We start from the raw sequence: 20431 nt of genomic DNA on the forward strand, positions 1-20431 counted from the left end.
CACCTCCTCGTTTCTGTTGGACATTCCTCCTCACTATAGCAGTGGTACAACTTGCTAACGCAGACCACTGACTACCTCCACTTGCCCTTGTCCATACAGTTCCTTGTGTATTATCACCTCCATATTACCAGTGCTGCTAGTCATAGACTTTCCTGAGCATCTCATCATCTACTATTGCCTGTTCCGTGATCACCCTGCTACCAGAGTACACTATTACCATCTACATTGCTCTGGTAAGCTTACCACCTGGTGATCCCTGGGTAAAGACTCCTAGTGCCCGTGACAGTGTATTTGAGAAGCCACAGATTCCCTTCTTGGGCTACATCGTGTCAGGGGCCGGTCTACAGATGGATCCAGTCAAGTTATCCGCCATCCTCAAATGGCCTAGACCTATGGGTCTGAAAGCTACCCAGATTCATTGGCTTCGCCAACTATTACCGGCAGTTCATTCCACAGTTTTCTTCTATCATCGCACCAATTACCGCTCTGACTAAGAAAACTGTTAATCCTCATGTTTGGTCCACAGAGGCCATCGACGCCTTCGAAGCACTCAAGAAAGCCTTTTCTTCCGCCTCTGTGCTTGTTCAACCGGATCAAGATAAACCATTCCTGGTTGAAGTGGATGCTTCTGCGGTAGGAGTCGGAGCAGTTCTTTCACAAGAATCCATTTCAGGGGGACTACTGCCATGTGGGTTCTTTTCTAGGTGATTCACTGCCTCCGAATCTAACTACGGTATTGAAGATAAAGAGTGATTGGCGGTCAAGTCTGCGCTTGAAGAATGGCGTCATCTTCTGGAGGGGGCTCGTCATCCAGTTACTGTATTTACCGACCACAAGAACCTCATCTATCTCCGGGATGCTCGGTGTCTAAATCCCCGGCAAGCCAGATGGTCCTCATTTTTTGCCCGCTTTAATCTCATTCTTACTTATCGTGCTGGTTATCTCAATTCCAAAGCTGATGCCCTCACCCGCTCTTTTGATGTCTCCGATTCTTCACCCACTACTGTACCTCCACCAGTGTTTGAACCCTCCTGTATTGTGGCCATCACCTGTACTCCTCCTGTGGGCTGCTCTTTCCTAGAACCGCATCTACGCTTAAAGGCGTTACGTTGGGCTCATGCCTCTAGGTTTGCTGGTCATGCTGGTACTGAGAAGACTCTCTCGCTGTTATCTCGACATTACTGGTGGCCAACTGCCCGTACGGATGTTCGAGAGTTTGTAGCCTCATGCTCTATTTGTGCCCAGAATAAAGTGCCTAGACAATCTCCCGCTGGACTGTTACAGCCTCTTCTTATCCCTGATCGTCCATGGTCCAGCATCTCGATGGATTTTATTACTGATTTGCCACCCAGTAGTGGCTTTAACACCATTTGGGTCACAGTAGACCGGTTTTCTAAAATGGCCCATTTCGTTCCTCTAAAAGGCCTTCCATCTGCATCTAAATTAGCACAAGTCTTCATTAAAGAAATCTTTCGTCTCCACGGTTGTCCTCTGGAAATAATATCTGACCGAGGCGTCCAGTTCGTGTCTCGCTTCTGGAGAGCCTTCTGCAAGGATATAGGTATTGGTCTCAAGTTCTCCTCTGGATATCATCCCCAGACGAACGGCCAGACGGAGCAAGTAAACCAAGATCTAGAGGCTTTCCTTCGCTGTTTTTTATCTCATAACCAGTCTAATTGGAGTCTTCTGCTACCTTGGGCCGAGTTCACACACAACAATCATGTCCATTCTTCTTCTGGTTTTTCTCCTTTCTTTACTGTGTATGGGACTCATCCTACTCTCCCCACGTTCTCTTCCACTTCCTCCACGGTTCCTGCCGCCCATGCCATGACTCAAGTTATGGCTAAGTTATGGGCTACCACCAAAGAGAACCTTCTGAAATCCGGATGGCATTATAAATCTTACGCTGATCATCGTAGAAGAGTTGTGCCGGCTCTCCAAGTGGGGGACAAAGTGTGGCTGTCCACCCGGAATCTAAAATTACGGGTTCATTCCATGAAACTTGCACCTCGTTTTATTGGACCTTTTCCAGTGACTCAAGTAATTAATCCAGTTACGGTTTGACTCCAACTTCCTCCTGAGATGAAGATTCATAACACCTTCCATATTTCCCTCCTCAAACCGCTGGTCCTAAACAAATTTGTTCATACCTCTACTGTTCCTCAGGCCATTCCCACTACTATGGGCAATGAATATGAGATTAGCCAAGTTCTTGCTGAACGCAAAGTTCGAGGTCGTTTTCAATATCTAGTACGCTGGAGAGGCTTTGGCCTGGAGGAGAGATCTTGGGTCTTTAAAGAAGATTTACATGCCCCTAGATTACTGGCAGACTTCCTTAAACATCGTTCTGTACCTAGTGATTTCCCTAATTGTAAGGAGAGGGGTACTGTCAGACGCCGTCCCTGCGCCTCCTCCTCGGGCAGGGACGGACGTCCGTCTTCAGAGCGCCCCGTTGCTAAGCAACAGGGAAGCGTCTTCCGGCGATGCGGTGCGCAGGCAAGTAACTACCTGTGGGGGCCGCGACTTGCACGTCGTTGCCGCTAAGTCCAAACTTCCTTGCGGGGGTCCCTGGTGAATACCAGCAGCGTGTTAGACTCCGTGCCTCCTGGTGTAGTAGTGCCATTACTTGCAGGTACTAAGGTCACGTCTGTGACAGTTATATGACATCCAGGAACTTGAATAAGTAGGAAGGTGTTGCCTAGAAGTACAGCGTGATAACGAAATCCAAACTGAGCGTAGAACTACAGGTCACAGGAGATCCGGTTAACAGGTAAGCAAGAGTTCATCACAATTAGACGACAGCTGGTAATGCACACAACTTGTATTGAAGTAGAGGCTCCCGGCTTAGCAGTATATTCATATTAACAGTCCAGCAAATAATAATCAGCAGAATAATAATAGCCGTGCCAGACATAGAACCACAGATGACAAGAGAACTTGATTGTAGTTCAACATAGCATACCGCAACATAGACAGCCGAGTAGAATAGTACTGGAGCCAATCAACATGAGCACAGGTGTAGCAGACAACTCACGAATAGTTCTGTGTGCAGATGAATAACACCACGTAACTTCAGCTTGTAGATGAACCACGAACTGGCATACAGCGGAGACGATGGAGAGCAATGATGACAGGTAACTTCGGCCACCGATAGTATCCAGCAGATAGGCAAAAGGCCCGATATGCAGTCAGAACCCACGGCAGTGTGAGTAACACGAAGATCAGACAATGAGTTCATGATGACGGGAACTTGAAATAGTCCTCTAGGACTAATAGGCTTCAGAAGGAGGTCCCAATCAATATAATGAGAAACACCTATGGACCGGTAGAGACTCTGAAGCGAAAGCAAGCACCAACATAGGTCTTAAAGAGCAAGTCACAACGCCAGTACCTAGCTATGGGACCGGCGTGTGACAGAAAAAGGACGGCTCTCTTAGACCATGCATTGACTACCGGAGATTAAATGCCATCACAGTTAAGAACCATTATCCCCTTCCCCTGTTTTTGGAACTCTTTGATCGCATTCGTGGGGCACAAATACTTACCAAGTTGGATCTCAGAGGGGTGTACAATTTGATTAGAATTCGAAAGGGAGACGAGTGGAAAACCGCATTTAATACCGCTGGATACCAGAGATGGTCATTATGAATACCTGGTGATGCCTTTTGGGCTTTGTAACGCTCCAGCTGTTTTTCAGGACTTTGTTAGCGAGATGTTTAGAGATTCACTTTATCAGTCGGTGGTAATCTATCTAGATGACATTCTGATTTTTCCACGAGACCTTACTACTCACCTTCTGCATGTTAAAGAAGTCATTTCTCGTTTGTGCAATAATCAGCTATTCTGTAAACTTGGAGAAGTGCCTCTTCAATTGTTCTCAGGTACCCTTCCTGGGATATCTAGTCTCGGGTACCGGCCTTCAGATGGATCCCAGCAAATTGGAGGCTATTCGTAATTGTCCTCAGCTTTCCGGCCTCAAAGCCACCCAACGTTTTATTGGCTTTACCAATTATTATCGTCAATTCATCAAGGGGTTTTACACGCTCATCTCTCCCATTACTCTCCTTACCCGGAAGGGTGGTCTGTCGAAATCCTGGCCTCCAGAGGCAGTACAAGCATTTCTAGCCATTAAAGAGGCACCCGTCTTGTCCCAACCTGACCAGAACAAACCTTTCTTTTTGAAAGTCGATGCATCCTCTGTTGGAATTGGAGCCGTCCTGTCTCAGAAGAATTCTGCAGGCATTCCCACTCCTTGCGGTTTCCTTTCCAAAAGGTTCTCTGCCAGTGAGGCCAATTATGGGATTGGTGATAAAGAACTTCTTGCCATCAAGACTACCTTAGAGAAATGACGCTACTTGTCAGAAGGTGCACGCTTTCCTATCACGGTATTTACTGATCATAATAATCTCACCTACTTGCAGTCTGCATAGTGCCTGAACCCCCTCCAGGCCCGCTGGTCGCTATTCTTTAACAGATTCCATCTGATATTAACCTTCCGGACCGGTACTAAGAATCTTCATGGCGATGCATTATCTAGCTCATTTGATTCCTCAGACGCCTCATTACCCATGGTTGCCAAACCCATCATTAACCCTTCCATGATTCTAGCAATGACTATCTCTTCTCTCAAGACTCCTCCTTCTGGTCGCTCTTTTGTGGAAGAACATCTGCGCATTAAACTTCTGAGATGGGCTCATAACGCCATATTCCCTAGTCATGCTGGGGTTAAGAAGACGGTTGCCCTCTTGTCTTGTCTATATTGGTTGCCCTCCGATGTCCAAAGATACATTCGTACCTGTGAGGTCTGCGTCCGACATAAGATTCCTAGGAGATCTCCTGCTGGTCTTCTCCATCCTCTTCTGATTCCGGACCTTCCATGGCTTAGCATTAGCATGGACTTTATCACAGATCTTCCTGCTAGCCATGGTTTCAATACCATCTGGATGGTGGTAGACCGCTTTTCAAAATGAGCTTACTTCGTTCCCCTCAAAGGACTACCTGCTTCCCAATTAGCACTTCTCTTCATCCGAGAGATTTTCCACCTCCATGGCTGTCCGAAGGACATCATTTCTGATCGCGGAGTCCAGTTTGTCTCCCAATTTTGGTGGTCCTTTTGCAAACAGCTTGGTATCAGTGTAAAATTCTCCTCCGGGTGCCATCCGCAAACCAATGTTCAGACTGAGCGGACTAATCAGGACCTGGAGGCGTTCCTTAGGTGCTATTGTTCGGATCAGCAATCTTCTTGGAGTGAGCTTTTACCCTGGGCGGAGTTTACTCATATTAACCACCAGCATGAATCTACGGGCAACTCCCCCTTCTTTACCATCTACAGTAGACATCCTATTCCCCCCACCTTTTTCCAATCCCTCCGATTCCTCGGTACCTGCCGCACAGAGTACGGTTCGCAATTTTTCACAAATTTGGTCTCAAGTACGTTCCAAGCTACTACAGTCCTCGGATCATTACAAACGCTTTTCTGATCTGCATAAAAGGAACCTTCCAGTTCTTCGGGTAGGAGACAAAGGGCTAGATTTACTAAGCTGCGGGTTTGAAAAAGTGGGGATGTTGCCTATAGAAACCAATCAGATTTTAGCTTTCATTTATTTAGTACCTTCTACAAAATGAAAGCTAGAATCTGATTGGTTGCTATAGGCAACATCCCCACTTTTTCAAACCCGCAGCTTAGTAAATCTAGCCCAAAGTGTGGTTAGCTACCCGCAACTTTAGGCTCAAGATTCCCACCATGAAGTTGGCCCCACGCTATATTGGGCCTTTTTCCATCTCACCTACAGACTTCATCTACCGGCTTCTCTTCGGATATACAACACGTTCCATATCTCCCTGTTAAAAACACTCGTTCTCAACGAGTTCTCCAACAAATCCCCTCCACTTCCTCCAGTTAGGACCAAACGGGGTGAAAAATTTCTGGTGGAACACATTTTAAAATCTCGTATCTCTCGAGGGAGACGCCAATTGCTGATCCATTGGAAGGGTTACGGCCCAGAAGAGAGGTCTTGGGTCTATGAGGAGAATATTCATGCCCCACGTCTTTTGGCAGGATTCTTGTACTACCCACAAGAAAGAGGGGGAGGATTCTGTCAGGCGCCGTCTCCGCACCTCCCATGGGTTCCGGAGACGGACGCCTTCTGTCCGCAGCTCGCAAGGGGACACCCTTCTGCCCACGGCGCGCGCATGCGCGATTCACCGCTTGTTTCCCTAGCAACGAGACGCTTGCCCGGCGAACAGCTTAGTCTGATCCCCGGAAACCTCTCTCCCTCGTTTCCTCCTTCACACTATTTAGACCTAACTCTGGCACCATTAGGGTGCCAGAGTATTGGTTCAAACCTGCTCCAGCTTCCCTGCAGTTCTTGATGTCTTCTATGGTATATATATTCTTGGCTTCTCTGACTACTCCTCCGGATCTCCATTTGTACTTCGCTGCCCATTCTGGTATTGACCCTTGGACCGTTCCTGACTACTCTTTGTCTATTCTCCGTGGTACTGCGCTTCTCTAGTTTCGACTCGGCCTGTCTGACGCTTCATCCATTGCACTGGTGACTATCTGGGAGAACCGCGACCTGCGCACTTCACGCAGCAAAGTCCATACCTCCTTGCGGGGGTCCCTGGTGAACACCGGTGGTGCGTTAGACTCCGCGCCTCCCAGCTTAGTAGCGCCAACACCAATCAGTGGTAATTCTAGTGAAAGACGTGACAGTATGTTAGGAAATTTAGACTGTCTCCAATGGGGCAGGGACTGATGTGCATGAGTTCTCTGTACAGCGCTGCAGAATTTGTGGCGCTATATAAATAAATGGTGATGATGATGATGGGGCAATCCCATACCCGATGAGGAGGTAGTTGTTCAGCATATGTTTTATTAAAGACATCTGCAAAAGACAAATATTTGGAGGGAAGCATGGAGGTAATAGGGTCCATTACGGTATGGATACGCAAGGAGCAGTGGAGTTGGAGATGTCTTTGTAGGTGAGGGTGAGGAATTTGAAAATGATTCTGTAACGGAGGGGGGAGCTAGACAGAGTGCTTGACAGAGAGAGACAGATGTAACCAGCGAAAGAGGAAGATTAGTCTCACTGAAGCATTGAGTATGGACTGAAGAGGAGCGAGCCAGGTGTACATAACCTTGGAGAATGCTGATCCAATCAAACACAAGCGCTTTCAGGATGCTGTATAAAGTGCTTTGGAAGCAAAAAGCTTTTATGTGCCAGGGAAAGGAACACTTGTGGAACACGACTGTTTACTAGCTGAAAACCTGTGGCATTCAAATCCCGCTTGTGCCCTAGCCATGAATTCTCAAAATAAGACTTGTTCAATTTAATGACTTAAAGCACACCTCCATGTTTTACTAAGATCTGTTACTGATCACCCTAACCATTCTTTATCTCCACCCCAGTTGTTATCCTACCTCCAAAAAAAGCTGGCATCTCTAGCCCTGGCTGTAGTTTGTAGTCTCTATTTTATCTTTATAGTTATTGTTATGTATGTTGTTCTCATAACCTTAAGCATAGTGGTTAACTTTTCTTGTCCATTGTGGCTAAACCTTTATTACAATTTAAGCAATCTGTTGTGCTCCCAATAAACAGTTATATATATATACAAAATGAAAGACTAAATTGTTTTGCTTCATTTTTTCACTCATGGTTAGATGTGCTAAATAGACCCTCTAGTAGAGTGTATATAGTAACTTCCTCTCCTGCCATTTTCAGATGTAGTAATTACTTTGTCTATGATGGTCTCTCTCCCCCTTGTCACTAATTTCATGTTATCAGATTTGACCTGAGCGGCACAAATTACTTTCTTGACTGTATTATGTTGACAAGATGACATAGTGGAGGGACCAGCCATACGACTCATACTGACCGCCCTCTTGAAGATAGCAGGAGTTGCAGGGTACGTTAGTGCTATGTATATTAATTATACTACATGGTTTACCGTATATAGCAGATGCTTACAGACAGCGGTTACATTTGCAAAATAAACCATAGTGTCTACCCCCAATCTCTAACAGTGTAGTGTGTATTAATATTAATTAGAGATGAGCGCACTCGGATTTATGAAATCCGAGCCCACCCGAACATTGCCGATCCGAGTCGGATCCGAGACAGATCCGGGTATTGGCGCCAAATTCAAATCTGAAACTGAGGCTCTGACTCATAATCCCATTGTCGGATCTCGCGATACTCGGATCCTATAAATTCCCCGCTAGTCGCCGCCATCTTCACTCGGGCATTGATCAGGGTAGAGGGAGGGTGTGTTAGGTGGTCCTCTGTCCTGCTATATCTCGTGCTGTTCAGTGCTGTGCTGTGTTGTGCTGTGCTCAGTCCAGTGGTGCTGTGTCCTGTGCTCTGTCCTTCTGAGGTCAGTGGTGCTGCTGGGTCCTGTGCTGTGTCCTGTTCAGTCCAGTGGTGCTGTGTCCTGTGCTCTGTGCTTCTAAGGGCATAGTTATTTCCCCAATATTCCCCTGTGTTTAAAAAAATAAAAAAAAGTTATTTAAAAAAATACCAAAAACCAATTACATTTTTTTTTAATTACCACAAAATTTGCACAACCAATCCTGCAGTATAAGCCCATTGGTACTGCAATATTACCAAGTTCACACATTCAGCAGTAAAAGTCCAGTGGTACTGCAATATTACAAAGTTCACACATTCTGCAGTATCAGTCCAGTGGTGCTGTGTCCTGTGCTCTGTCATGCTGAGTTCCGTAGTGCTGCTGGGTCCTGTGCTGTGTCCTGTTCAGTCCAGTGGTGCTGTGTCCTGTGCTCTGTGCTTCTAAGGGCATAGTTATTTCCCCATTATTCCCAAGTTTTTAAAAAATCAAAAAAAAGTTATAAAAAATATTAAAAAAAAAAAAAAAAGTAATTATAACCAAATTTGCAAAACCAATCCAGCAGTATAAGTCCATTGGTACTGCAATATTACCAAGTTCACACATTCTGCAGTATCTTGTGCTACATATAATGGAGACCAAAAATTTGGAGGATAAAGTAGGGAAAGATCAAGACCCACTTCCTCCTAATGCTGAAGCTGCTGCCACTAGTCATGACATAGACGATGAAATGCCATCAACGTTGTCTTCCAAGCCCGATGCCCAATCTCATAGTACCGGGCATGTAAAATCCAAAAAGCCCAAGTTAAGAAAAAGTAGCAAAAAGAGAAACTTAAAATCATCTGAGGAGAAACGTAAAGTTGCCAATATGCCATTTACGACATGGAGTGGCAAGGAACGGCTTAGGCCCTGGCCCGTGTTCATGACTAGTGGTTCAGCTGCACCCACGGATCTTATCCCTCCTCCTCCTCCCCCCCCTACAAAAAATTGAAGAGAGTTATGCTGTCAGCAACAAAACAGCAAACAACTCTGCCTTCTAAAGAGAAATTATCACAAATCCTCAAGGCGAGTCCAAGGGTGTTGGTGGTTGTCAAGCCTGACCTTCCCATCACTGTACGGGAAGAGGTGGCTCGGGAGGAGCCTATTGATGATGTAGCTGGCGCTGTGGAGGAACTTGATGATGAGGATGGTGATGTGGTTATTGTAAATGAGGCACCAGGGGGGGAAACAGCTGATGTCCATGGGATGAAAAAGCCCATCGTCATGCCTGGTCAGAAGACCAAAAAATGCACCTCTTCGGTCTGGAGTTATTTTTATCCAAATCCAGACAACCAATGTATGGCCATATGTAGCTTATGTAAAGCTCAAATAAGCAGGGGTAAGGATCTTGCCCACCTAGGAACATCCTCCCTTATACGTCACCTGAATAACCTTCATAGTTCAGTGGTTAGTTCAGGAACTGGGGCTAGGACCCTCATCGGTACAGGGACACCTAAATCCCGTGGTCCAGTTGGATACACACCAGCAACACCCTCCTCATCAACTTCCTCCACAATCTCCATCAGATTCAGTCCTGCAGCCCAAGTCAGCAGCCAGACTGAGTCCTCCTCAATACGGGATTCATCCGAGGAATCCTGCAGCGGTACGCCTACTACTGCCACTGCTGCTGTTGCTGCTGTTAGTCGGTCATCTTCCCAGAGGGGAAGTCGTAAGACCGCTAAGTCTTTCACAAAACAATTGACCGTCCAACAGTCGTTTGCCATGACCACAAAATACGATAGTAGTCACCCTATTGCAAAGCGTATAACTGCGGCTGTAACTGCAATGTTGGTTTTAGACGTGCGTCCGGTGTCCGCCATCAGTGGAGTGGGATTTAGAGGGTTGATGGAGGTATTGTGTCCCCGGTACCAAATCCCGTTGAGATTCCACTTCACTAGGCAGGCGATACCAAAAATGTACAGAGAAGTACGATCAAGTGTCCTCAGTGCTCTAAAAAATGCGGTTGTACCCACTGTCCACTTAACCACGGACATGTGGACAAGTGGTTCTGGGCAAACGAAGGACTATATGACTGTGACAGCCCACTGGGTAGATGCATCCCCTTCCGCAGCAACAGCAACAGCTGCATCAGTAGCAGCATCTACAAAATGGCTGCTCGTGCAAAGGCAGGCAACATTGTGTATTACAGGCTTTAATAAGAGGCACAACGCTGACAACATATTAGAGAAACTGAGGGAAATTATCTCCCAGTGGCTTACCCCACTTAGACTCTCATGGGGATTTGTGGTGTCAGACAATGCCAGTATCATTGTGCGGGCATTAAATATGGGCAATTTCCCGCACGTCCCATGTTTTGCCCACACCATTAATTTGGTGGTGCAGCATTACCTCAAGAGTGACAGGGGTGTGCAGGAGATGCTTGCGGTGGCGCGCAAAATTGCTGGACACTTTCGGCATTCAGCCAGTGCCTACCGTAGACTAGAGGCACATCAAAAAAGCATGAACCTGCCCTGCCATCACCTCAAACAAGAGGTTGTGACGCGCTGGAACTCCACCCTCTATATGCTGCAGAGGATGGAGGAGCAGCAAAAGGCCATTCAGGCCTACACAGCCACCTACGACATAGGCAAAGGAGTGGGGATGCGCCTCAGTCAAGCGCAGTGGAGACTGATTTCCGTGTTGTGCAAGGTTCTGCAGCCATTTGAACTTGCCACACGAGAAGTCAGTTCCGACACTGCCAGCTTGAGTCAGGTCATTCCCCTGATCAGGCTGTTGCAGAAGGAGCTGGAGAAAGTGAGGGAGGAGCTGGTAAGCCATTGCGATTACACCAAGCATGTAGCTCTTGTGGATGTAGCCCTTCGTACGCTTTTCCAGGATCCGAGGGTGGTCACTCTTTTAAAGTCAGAGGAATACATTCTGGCCACCGTGCTCGATCCTCGGTTTAAAGCGTATGTTGTGTCTCTGTTTCCGGTGGACACAAGTCTACAGCGGTGCAAAGACCTGCTGGTCAGAAGATTGTCCTCTGAAGAGGACCGTGACATGCCAACAGCTCCACCCTCATTTTCTTCCACATCTATGGCTGCGAGGAAAAAGCTCAGTTTTCCCAAAAGAGGCGCTGGCGGGGATGCTGATAACATCTGGTATGGACTGAAGGACCTGCCAACCATTGCAGACATGTCTACTCTCGCTGCATTGGATGCTGTCACAATAGAAAAAATTGTGGATGATTACTTTGCTGACACCATCCAAGTAGACATGTCAGACAGTCCATATTGTTACTGGCAGGAAAAAAAGGCAGTTTGGAAGCCCCTGTACAAACTGGCTCTATTTTACCTGAGTTGTCCCCCCTCCAGTGTGTACTCGGAAAGAGTTTTTAGTGCAGCGGGGAACCTGGTCAGTGAGCGGCGAAGGAGGTTGCTTCCTCATAACGTTGAAAAAAGGATGTTTATAAAAATGAATAATCAATTCCTCAATGAAGTACAGCACTGCCCTCCAGATACTACAGAGGGACCTGTGGTTGTGGAGTCCAGCGGGGACGAATTGATAATGTGTGATGAGGAGGAAGTACACACTGTAGGGGGAGAGGAATCAGAGGTTGAGGATGAGGACTACATCTTGCCTCAGTAGAGCCTGTTTAGTCTGTACAGGGAGAGATGAATAGCTTTTTTGGTGTGGGGGCCCAAACAAACCAATCATTTCAGCCAAAGTTGTTTGGTAGGCCCTGTCGCTGAAATGATTGGTTTGTTAAAGTGTGCATGTCCTATTTCAACAACATAAGGGTGGGTGTGAGGGCCCAAGGACAATTCCATCTTGGAACTTTTTTTTTTGCATTATGTGACCAATCAACAGTCGTTTGCCATGTTCAAAAAGTAAAACCAAATTTAAACAAATTCAAGAAATTAAACCAAAAGTAAAATGCCCTGTCATAATTTAAAACAAGAGGTATTGACGTGCTCTGACTAAAACTACTGTATTGTTGTTTATATTTTATAAACGCTACACTTGAAAGCTTGAGTCTTTTCTTATTATATATATTGTGGTGACCCACTCCTCTACGCAGTCCAGATGCATTTATTGCTGCGAATCATACAAGTTCAGGGTTTTTAATATATATTGTGGTGACCCACTCCTCTACGCAGTCCAGGTAAATTTATTGGTGCGAATCATAAAAGTTCAGGGTTTTTAATATATATTGTGGTGACCCACTCCTCTACGCAGTCCAGGTACATTTATTGGTGCGAAGCATACAAGTTCAGGGTTTTTTATATATATTGTGGTGACCCACTCCTCTACGCAGTCCAGGTACATTTATTGGTGCGAATCATACAAGTTGATGGTTTTCTTATTATATATATTGTGGTGACCCACTCCTCTACGCAGTCCAGGTACATTTATTGCTGCGAATCATACAAGTTGATGGTTTTCTTATTATATATATTGTGGTGACCCACTCCTCTACGCAGTCCAGATACATTTATTGCTGCGAATCATACAAGTTCAGGGTTTTTAATATATATTGTGGTGACCCACTCCTCTACGCAGTCCAGGTACATTTATTGGTGCGAATCATAAAAGTTCAGGGTTTTTAATATATATTGTGGTGACCCACTCCTCTACGCAGTCCAGGTACATTTATTGGTGCGAATCATACAAGTTCAGGGTTTTTTATATATATTGTGGTGACCCACTCCTCTACGCAGTCCAGGTACATTTATTGGTGCGAATCATACAAGTTGATGGTTTTCTTATTATATATATTGTGGTGACCCACTCCTCTACGCAGTCCAGGTACATTTATTGCTGCGAATCATACAAGTTGATGGTTTTCTTATTATATATATTGTGGTGACCCACTCCTCTACGCAGTCCAGATATATTTATTGCTGCGAATCATACAAGTTCAGGGTTTTTAATATATATTGTGGTGACCCACTCCTCTACGCAGTCCAGGTACATTTATTGGTGCGAATCATACAAGTTGATGGTTTTCCTATTATATATATTGTGGTGACCCACTCCTCTACGCAGTCCAGATACATTTAATGGTGCGAATCATACAAGTTCAGGGTTTTTAATATATATTGTGGTGACCCACTCCTCTAAGCAGTCCAGGTACATTTATTGGTGCGAATCATACAAGTTCAGGGTTTTTAATATATATTGTGGTGACCCACTCCTCTACGCAGTCCAGGTATTTTATTCGGTGCGATTTATACCAGTTGATGGTTTTCTTATTATATTGTGGGGACCACTCCACTACGCAGTCCAGAAAGATACCTCGTTGCAACGTTTTGGACTAATAACTATATTTTGAGGTGTTCAGAATACACTGTAAATTAGTGGAAATGCTTGTTATTGAATGTTATTGAGGTTATTAATAGCGTAGGAGTGAAAATAAGCCCAAAAACTTCATTTTTAAACTTTTTATTTTTTTCAAAAAAAATCCGAATCCAAAACCTTAAATCCGAACCGAGACCTTTTGTCAAGTGTTTTGCGAGACAAATCCGAACCCCAAAAATAATGAAAATCTGGATCCAAAACACAAAACACGAGACCTCAAAAGTCGTCGGTGCACATCCCTAATATTAATGAATAAAAGGAACCCCATTATTTTTAACCAGGATGATCATGAGTTTTCATGGACAGGAAACTTCTATGTTTGCAGGTTCTTAAACATGTCATTCGGTAAACTACAGAAAAGTAAAGACCACAAAATTTTCATTATGGCTGTGGATGGCAAACCTTTTTTATGCAATATCTGTCTGCATCCCCTTGGATGGAATGTAATGAAATAGAGGATATTGCATTACCCATTGAGTGCTAACAAAACAATATTTTCTTCTTTTCTTCAATGAGCATTCCTGTTACAAACCAACATGGCTGCTACCAAAGTAATTTGCATTTCTGCAAAGCATGGGAGACCTTCTCTCTGTGGATAACTACTGCTACCCGTCATTAACTACAATGCATGTATTGACTTTAACACCCTTTACATTTGAACCTTCCATTCATACATTTTTAGAATGTAAATTTACCCCATAACACAGTGGTTTCCAAAGTGTGCACCGCGGCTCCCAGAAGTGCCGTGGCGCTGTCACAGGGGTGATGTCATCACGCCCGACATATTCAGTGAGAAACTATAGGAGAGGATGCTGGGTCCTGGGTGCCGGCGGATAGGTAAGAAGATAGAAGAGAAGAAAGAAGAACGAAGGCCAAGTATGGTAAGTATAGAAACGGAGGGGAATGGTGATAGGAACCAGCAATGGAGGGGCAAAAGGAGGAGGAGGCAGAGTGAGGATGAAGAGGGGCAGTGTAAGGATAAAGAGGGGCAGATTGAGGATAAAGAGGGACAGAGTGAGGATGAAGGAGGGCACAGAGTGTGTGGATGAAAAGGCACAGAGTGTGTGGATGAAGGGGCACAGAGTGTGTAGATGAAGGAGGGCACACAGTGAAGATGAAGTGGCACAGAGTGTGTGGATGAATGAGGGAACAGAGTGTGTGGATGAAGGAGGGAACAGAATGTGTGGATGAAGGGGCACAAAGTGTGTGGATGAAGGGGCACAGAGTGTGTGGATGAAGGAGGGAACAGAGTGTGTGGATGAAGGAGGGAACAGAGTATGTGGATGAAGGGGCACAGAGTGTGTGGATAAAGGAGGGCACAGAGTGTGTGGCTGAAGGAGGGCACAGAGTGTGTGGATGAAGGGGCAGAGAGTGTGTGGATGAAGGGGCACAGAGTGTGTGGATGAAGGGGCAGAATGTGTGGATGAAGGGGAGCAGAGTGTGTGGATGAAGGGGAACAGAGTGTGTGGATGAAGGGGAACAGAGTGTGTGGATGAAGGGGAACAGTGTGATCGTGAAAGGGCACACTGTAATGATTTTTGTACATTTTGTTGTTTCATTTTGTTTGATCTTATTCCTCTTAGTATTAGCTGTAAATTATTCTTTGACAGAAATATAATTGAAAAAAATATAAAAAAATATTCTTTTCCCTTGGATTTGTGTGTATTATTTTTGCAAGCAACTTACTAAGTATTTCTGTCCTGATCTAAATAGTTATTACGCTATTTTTACCCAACTACTTATAAAATGGGACTGCACGGTAATTATTTTGGAGGGGTGCCATGAAAAAATTATGAAGACTCTAAGGGTGTCGCAAACTGAAAAATTTTGGGAACCACTCCAACAGTTATTTTTCCACAATACATATTTTTTTGCTTTTGGTCCTTACCTGCCAAGTAAGGAAATATAAAGGTTCTGTTACCATGGAGAACTATACAATGCCTATGTATACTATTCAGTCAGCATGAAAAATAAACAGTACTCACATATGACCATTTTTTAAAAACCCTCAAAGCTTCCAGAAAGCATTTGTTAATTTTGCCCTCCCCCAACCAGGGGCAAACGCAGGATTTGTAGGGGGGGTATCCACGCCAAGCCGCCAGTGGGCGTGACCAGCATGCATGGTGGCGTGGCTATAATGTTAGACAGTGCTTGGCTGCTCTCCAACTCTTCCTATCCCCATAATACACATGGGCAATGCTGCGTGCACTGTGTTAGATGCATGCAGCTCTCTATTTTCAAGCGGGGGCAGGGTCCAGCCATCTCAATTATACAGTGCCCCAGGCTTGGATGGGGGTTTCCAGGCACCAGGAAACCCCCCTTTGGTTTGCCTATGCCAACCTTTATTGTATTGCTTTTAAATCACTGCAATCTGAAAGCATTAAGTAAATTTGCCTCCCACCATTGTTGGGACACACAGGACCCACTGTGGAATTCACTATGGTAGTCATAAGATGACTACAGCAAAGCCAAAGCACAATTAGGGATGATCAGTGTCCATTATTAAGTATATCTCAACTAGTGATGGCACTAAAAACATAGGGTATGCAATGTAACTTTGTGAATACTGATTCACAATGTTGGAAAATTTAAATTGCTGACATGTAAATTAGCTAACACACTGCAATGTGTCCTGTTTTTAAGACTCTCCTCTGGGATTATTTAATGCATGAAAAGCACCTTAAACATGAATAAACATTACAGGGAAAACACATTTTCCATTTGAATTCAGTAGATATATTGCAATGCCCGTTGCTAGAACATTTCTCTACCTGATTCTCAATTACCTTCAGTAGCTACGCACGAACATTCACAGAAGCCTACTCCCCTATGTACCATGTGTCAGCAGTCACATGACTTGGTGATGTCAGAAGGTCCTTCCGATGACGGGGATCTAGGTTTACCATAAGGAAGTGGGTTGCGACTAAATCCCCTTCGGCTTAGGTACCTGGTACCTACATTGCATGGGAAATAGCCAGGCTCGGACTGGCCTGCAGGGCAGCAGGACTATCCACCGGTAGGCCCTGCCACATTATAGCCACGCCCCCCTCCATTGTTAGGGAGGAGCTAAGAAAACAGCTGACTCCCGACTTGCATACAATTCATCTTTTGGACATACGCGAGAACAGGAAGGGACAGATGCGTTCCACAGTGGAACGCAGGCACCTTGCTCTCCAACAGTAACAAGCACGGACAACGAGAAACATCCTCTGATTTCAGCACACTGGGTACCCGGCCACCATCTCTATATACATCGAAACTGCAAGTAAACAGAGTTAAATTTGAAAGCATCGCAGCAATAACCATGTGATATATGTGGACAGTGATCTGAATATTTATATTGCACTAGCAGAGACTTAAAGAAATACCAATTCCCATCTACTGGACTTGTATGCTATGAACATTATTTTATTGAGATATCAGTGACTGTGTTATATCTGGATCAATGCAGCATTTATACCCACTGCCATTTGCCTCCCAGTAGCTAGACTAGTCCAGGTCTATATACCTAGGTTTGTCTGATTTTCTATGTATGTTCAATTGATGACATACCATATGTATGTATATAGAAATCAATGCCTCATAATATAAATACTGTGGTTTAATTGGAGTATTTTATTTGTCTATATTAATGTATTTTTTATGTATTTTAACCAGGATTCAATAAATTGTGATAAAACTAACATTAAATGTTATCCCACTAATTGAACCGAGCCTCTTGCTCACAGCCTAATACAAGATATAGAAAAATACGAATTGTATTCAAGATAAAAGAATACAAATTTTATTATTAGCATTACACTTGGAATAATACATAAGTCAATGAGCGCTTAACTTTCAGTATATTATTAGTTCGTAGAGAGGGATAACCTGTGTTAATGCTGCTCTTGCAACAGTAGGGGTAGAGCCAGGGCCATCTTTTCCATTGGGCACGATGGGCAGCTGCCCGAGGGCCCCACAGGCAAGGGGGCCCCATAGGCACGGTTCTTAATGAGAATAAATAATACTGCAAAAGAAAAAATCCTGCAAAGAAAACCTACAAGGGTCACTGAGCAAGTACATCTATCTATCTCTATATATCTATATCTGTATCTGTATACATCTATATATCTATATCTATATCTAGGGGCCCCGGTGCACTGCTTTGCCTGGGGGCCCATAATGTTGTTAAGATGGCCCTGGGTAGAGCGCAACACCTCCCCCCCCCCCCATTTTTGCCAAACACTACCGTTAAACACACTACCACACAGGTGCAGAGAGTCACGTCTGGGCTCTCTGAACCTGCGCGGTAGTGTGTTTTTCACTTTGAGCAGTGCAGATGAGAGTAGGAGTTCCGGATATCCAACCGCCCAGAGGAGCATGAGCAGGTTAGTAACTAAGTGCGCAGTCAGCCTGTCATTTTAAAAGAGAAAAAGAGAAGGATGAGCACACTACATTCTTTATATACTACACTATGGTGCTAGCTGTCCTTCGTGGGCTGACCACTCTCCCTTTAGTGTCTGGTCTCGCCTCTATGATGGCTGGCCACACCCCCTCTGGTGGGCTCCTAGCGTTGCAGTCCCCCGGTGGGCCCTTCATGCCCCAGTCCGACACTGGAAATAGCACACTCAGTGTGAGCCAGCTAAATCACCTTCACCGAAGGTACCTTTTGGCCCCCTGCTGGCCGGGTCATGAATTCGAAGGGGATTTAGCCTGCTCTGTGTGAGCCAGCTAAATCCCCTTCAGTGTAGGTACCTGGTACCTACACTGCATGGGAAATAGCAAACTCAGCGTGAGCCAGCTTAATCCCCTTCACCGAAGGTACCTTTTTGGTCCCCTGCTGGCCAGGTCATGAATTGGAAGGGGATTTAGCCAGCTCACAATGATGTGTCTAAAACCCCTTCAGTGTAGGTACCTGGTACAATGACTGTATGGGAAATAGGATTTAGCCAGCTCTTAGCCACACTTGTACTAGCTTATATTACTGAGGTTGTTTTTGGTTGTTATCAGTACTAACATAAAAATGGATAGTATAATATGTGCATTTTGTCTTGAATTTGTTACCAAATCACCTGAAATAATTATATTTATGTAGCCATTTATTTTTTATTAATAAAATGTACATATTGGGACAACATTTTAAGTTAATTTCTCTTGTGGTTACTTATTACTGATTTATATGGATGTGTATGCACATTAGCATACATTAGACATATATAAAGAGCCCCCCTCTCCCTCTCTATTCACATAACTTGTTTTCACTAGCTGACAATTATAGTTGCCAGCTCATTTGTTTGGTGTTACTTCGTATTCTCTGTCTGGTGTATATAGATTTGCTTACAGGAGTTGACTATTATACTTGTATGCTTTGTAGTGGATGCTTTAGGTTATGTTTTAATCATACTTGCCCACTCTCCCGGATTGTCCGGGAGACTCCCTAATTCTGCATAGATCTCCCGGGTTGGTTTTCCCGCATCCTGCCACTTCCTAGTGAAGTGGGCAGGATGGGGTGCTCTATGACGTGAGTCACAGCAAACCGCGTAATGTAGGCTTTGCCACCTGGGTCATATTGACACTGCTGCATAAATGTATCGTTGGGGGCAGTATCAAAATGACAGGATTCCCTGCCTCCCCTCCATCCTCACACTTAACCATCCCTCCAAGATATGTTCAGATTTTAGTGTTACCATTTTAAGTTAAAAAGTACTTGGATATACCCAGGGTGTATATTTTGCTCAAGGGGCACATTATTAACTACGATGTGTCTGGTGACTCCCCCAGTCATTGGCTCCTGGCCATGTACTAGGATACCACATCTCTATCCTTAATCCTACTGGAACCATACTGAAGAAGGGCACTGGGAGTAGGTATAGCAATTATCATAACAAGAGCGCAGAATGCTGAACAATGTAACTAAGGCAGACAAGAGGAGGAATGATTCTGAGGATGCCCTATCACAGTAAAATCTTATATATAAAAATCATTGATCTGCTTGTCTGCCCAGTTATGCATTCAGACACCCCTGCACCAATTGGGATAAACCAAACGCGAGATGGTCCAGGTTTTATGGAGGTTACGGTCCCAGTAGAACCTCCCGTTGCTGTACGTTGGGAAGAACTTTGACCTGTCGAACCTGTTGCGGACCTTCCACTAGATGGATTTCAATGACATTTAATATAAAACAAAAACCGAGACTGGTCAGCCACCTAATGGGTGTGTTGGAAGACCCGCTAAGCTTCTAATTATTTTGAAATGGTTGACAGTTACATCCAACTCATTAATAACTTGAAGATTTAAACCTAGGCAACGCCGGGTACTTCAGCAAGTAATTAATAAAACAGGATCTTTATTCTTAAGATTATTTGCATAATTGTTTTTCTTTCAATGCCACAGATTTTGTCTCTCAGCACTTATTGTGGAGGGCACAGCGTGCAATGAAAATTAGAGTGCACCACATTTGTGCACAGCAAATTTAGAATCAGACACACCTAACTTAAAATTACCTGGAGTGAATAAAGATGTAGTCAGTGGCACACTGTCCAATTAAACACCTGTGGGATTACGATGGATCAGTTGCAAATTGCATTACAAGTAACTTCTTGCTGATATAGGTGGAAAATTAAGTTTATTATGCGGGGATCCTTCTTATAATCAGATGTGGTGTAATAGACTTTGTGCTAGATGCATCTTTTTCCAAAAATTGGACATATTTTAATCATAAACAAGTGTGAATATGTAATAATTGTCAGTCTAAAAGTAATGTAGG

This window comes from Mixophyes fleayi, chromosome 2, assembly GCF_038048845.1.
Source record: "Mixophyes fleayi isolate aMixFle1 chromosome 2, aMixFle1.hap1, whole genome shotgun sequence".
NCBI lineage: Eukaryota > Metazoa > Chordata > Amphibia > Anura > Limnodynastidae > Mixophyes > Mixophyes fleayi.